Source organism: Musa acuminata, chromosome BXJ3-7 (genome assembly GCF_036884655.1).
Source record: "Musa acuminata AAA Group cultivar baxijiao chromosome BXJ3-7, Cavendish_Baxijiao_AAA, whole genome shotgun sequence".
Lineage (NCBI taxonomy): Eukaryota > Viridiplantae > Streptophyta > Magnoliopsida > Zingiberales > Musaceae > Musa > Musa acuminata.
Genome location: NC_088355.1, coordinates 39,049,512 through 39,053,709, shown reverse-complemented (window position 1 = coordinate 39,053,709; position 4,198 = coordinate 39,049,512).

Below are 4,198 nucleotides of genomic sequence, written 5' to 3'. Positions count from 1 at the left end.
ACTATTTGCCGGTTCTCTGTTCTTTGCCTCCCTTGTATATAAGGAAGATTAGGGTTTGGGAGGTTTAACCATTCCATCACTCCCCTCTTTCTACATCTTTATTTCTTTAAAAAATATTAACAAAAACATTTAAATACCATTCGCTTTTTTTTTTTTTCATCACAAGTTCACAGCTACAACATGAAAGTTGCAATTTTTTTATTTTTTACCGAATTTTCATTAAAATTTTCGAGAATGACTCTTGTTAGATGGAAATAACCTTTCTACTTATACAAGGATTTCAAAGTTTTCATTTTTTATATATTTCACTCCTCAAAATCCAACCTTGTGGCGGTGGAAATGTAATATATATATATATATATATATATATATATATATATATATATATATATATATATATATATATATATATATATACCTTTGGATTCTTTAAATCAGTTCGCTCCTCTTCCTCCTCGTTGTCACGAATGGTCGTCGCGCACCCGCAACAACTTCGTTCAACAAATCGTTCGTCGCTCTTGTCTATATGTACAGCTACTTGGCAACCGTTTGGCCTTGGTTTTCAGTCATTTTGTTTGTAAAAATGTAAGTTTGAACAAGCTACAGCGTTCCAAAGCGACCCCTCACCGAACCGAGCAAAACAGCCCAAAACAGCTCCGTTTTCGTGTGCCGCAGGCTGATTTCTGGAATCTGCCTCCACTCACCAAAACGTCAACCATCTTAGCCCTTGGGAACCCCCCGGGTGACACAGGGCTGGATGGGGCTTCGGTATAGTACCGGGCGTTGAACACTCCTTCGCAAGTTGCCTTGAGGGGAACTTGTTGTCATGCCCGGGACTCGGTGAGCAGCTATTTGTGAACTTGCAACTGTTTGTTCAACCTTCTAAAGCCCTTGTTTTCCCCCTTTTTCTCTTTTCTCATGTACACGCAAGGTGCTCGTCGAATTGCTTGTAAAGCTTCCCCTTTTCGAGAGACTTCAAGATTTGTTCGTCGCTCGTTCTTTCGAACTAATCAACTTTCTCTTTTACAGATCCTTCGGGACTTGCAAGAGGTCACAAGTGGGCTGATCTTTACGGAGCAATATCGCAAGGGCGAAACGCGACTTAGACAACGCAAGCTAAGTTCGCGTCTTGATCGCAATGGTGCCTCACGCCTTAGACAATCCTCGCGAAGGCCGTAACATCGTGGTGAAGATCTATCTACAAATGGGAGAGAAAAGAAAACGAGAGAGAGAGAGAGAGAGAGAGAGAGAGAGAGAGAAAAGCGATGTGGAAGAGAAAAGATCAAACGGATCGATCAAATTCGTTTTGTTTTGTTTACTCCAGATAGATTCACACTCAATTCCATCGAGACTCATGTAATAAAGCTAAAAGGACGAAAACATACTTGTCAATTCATGATAACATCAAAACAAGCATTAGAAGGGCGCAAAATACGTGATACCAGAATCAACCTAATCATTAACCCGTCCAAGCTTGTGTAGATTACTGCATGGAATTTGCTGTCCGACATTTTGCTACCCAATATGACACATGGTGTTGGGCAGATGATGTTCAAAGTCTTAGACAAACCTATATGTATGATCACAACGAAGAAAGAGTCTCATCCACGTGAATGAGAGGTCTATCCACGTTCGCACGTCAATGATCACTAACATGCATATCACCACTAGCACGGAAATCATCAGAATGATACAGATACAAAATATGCCTGCAAATACATGAAATGACGCAGCAACTCAACAGAGCTGGAAGGTTTAGAGGACATCACAATTGTCTCTGAGTTAGTATGTATTATGGAAGCTTCAACAATTACTTCTCTAACACCAATTCCAAAATTCTCAGCTTCCTATTTTCTTATAGTAATCTGCAGAATTCGTAGCTCTCCATTATACTTGAAATAAGAGTTGGTAATGAAAAGCCAAAGGTAGCTATTCCTGTAATGATGTCCATTAGTGTAGAATCACGAGAAGTTGGAGACTGTCTCATGCAACCAATCCAAAATTGCAGCAGTTCACAGGCAATATCCTCTTCTACACTATGGGCTTTTAGCTCTTCTCCAGAAACATATAAGCCATGCCTGCAACATGAAATATATATTTCTTTAGGTCTCGAAGAACTTCCAATTGATACAGAGTGCTCAGTTACAAGATGTTAGTAAATATCCATTTTAAGAAAAAAGGTAATAGACTAGTAGTTAAAGAGGCTAGGACAAATGAACAATAAGACTATAATCAGAAAGATCAGTCAAATAAAATCGACAGGGAGGATTTGATTGAGACAATCATTTAGAAATACATGATATATAATCATAATAAACTTGAATAATATTAAAATATTTTAAACTAAAAGACACAAAATCAAAATGTAACAGATAAAAAAAAGCATAAAATAGCAATAAGAATAATAAAGAATAATCATTAGAAATATTTATTTTATAATAATTATTACTCATATCAGAGAAACATATTAATATAGCATATAGCAGCTAACAATATATATTTTATATAAAAATTAACTAAGAGAGTTATCCACCTGTAACTTAATAAGTTGATAGATCCTATCAGAGATTGATGCTTTTCTAATCATCATGTGAATTAAATGTAGGTAATGTGAAGATAAACAAAGAAAAGCTTTGTTCAAAGAGACAACCTATGATATCTGAGATCAATCATGAAGCTTTCTCCTTACCCACTCATGAAACTCTTTACTCTCTAATTACCAATGATGGATGATGAATATTGTAAAAGAGATGACAAACAGCAAATACAAAGGCTACAATGAATAGCTTACACAATGGTTGCAATTTCTCCTTTTCATAGGCATAGATTTTATGTTTTCCTTTCTTCTGCCTTGGGTTTGCTCTTCTTTTTCACTCCACCCCTATACTTTGTTTTCAGTTTAGGTTGTAGGTTGTGCCTAGGATTGACCAATTGACCAAACTCTGATTAAGTTGACAGATTATAATTGGTTCCAATCAATTTTTGGCTACAAGGTTTATCAGTTTATCATATCAGAGTCAGCTGATACCAAATAACTGGTTGTTTCCATGACGTGAACCCTGATTCCTAGGTTGAAAAGGAACAACCATATTTACGAAGCTAAGGCATGACTTCTAATCAGTCGGCATCATGAATAATATAATAAAATAATGTAATCATAGCATCATGTCAAATTTGTCGCAACAGAAAAAAGAAAGAACTGAGAGCTACTTCATGCAACAACAACCAGTAACATCTTCTAAGTGAACATAACTGAAAGATGAATTTACAGCACTGTGTTGGCCATTTAAAACACATGTAGATTGCAGAGGCAAAGTTACAAAGTGTATACCTTACCAAAACTCAAGAAAAACATATAAACATGCAGATTGGTAATTGTACCAGATCTTTTGTGATTGTTTAACTAGTTACTTGTGTTATTTTCACCCTTTTTCAATTTTATGATCTAACGAAAACTATGAGAATTTTGATCTTCAAAACTCTTTAACATACTGGGGTTATAATTTTGCACTTAGCAAATGCAATTCCTTAATCATATTTAATAGTCTCATTGATCAAACAACACAATGATTTTTAAGAACACAATCATCAGAAAACACTAATTCATCTTTTGCAGCCATTTTGTTCCAGTGGCACTTATTTTAAGTTACAAGCCATCTCAAATGACAAAGGCCCTCATAGTTGGATGCAAGACTGATCTATGCATCACAAGCAGTACCATCAATTGAAAACAACAGACATGGCATCAGTAACACAGAAATTTTCAAGGATAAGATTTCATTGTTTCTAAAGATAGAGATGAATGTTTGATCCCTGGAAAGAATAGAACAACAGATATGGCATGAGTAACGCCGAAAATTTTGAGGATAAGATTTCATAGTTTCTAAAGATAAGGATGAATGCTTAATCCCTAGAAAGAATTGAACAGACATGGCACAATGCCAAAATTTTCAAAGACGAGATTTCATTGCTTTCTGAAGATAGAGATGAATGTTTGATCCCTAGGCAGCATTGAACAACAGATATGCCATGAGTAACACAATTTATCGAGGACAAGACTTCATTGTTTCTAACAATAGAGATGACTGTTTGATCCCTAGAAGAATTTATCATTAGCAGAAAGGTGAATTCAACTTGTGTCTTAACTAGTACTTTGTATCAATTATCTAAAAATGCAAATCCTAAGCCTACTGGGAAA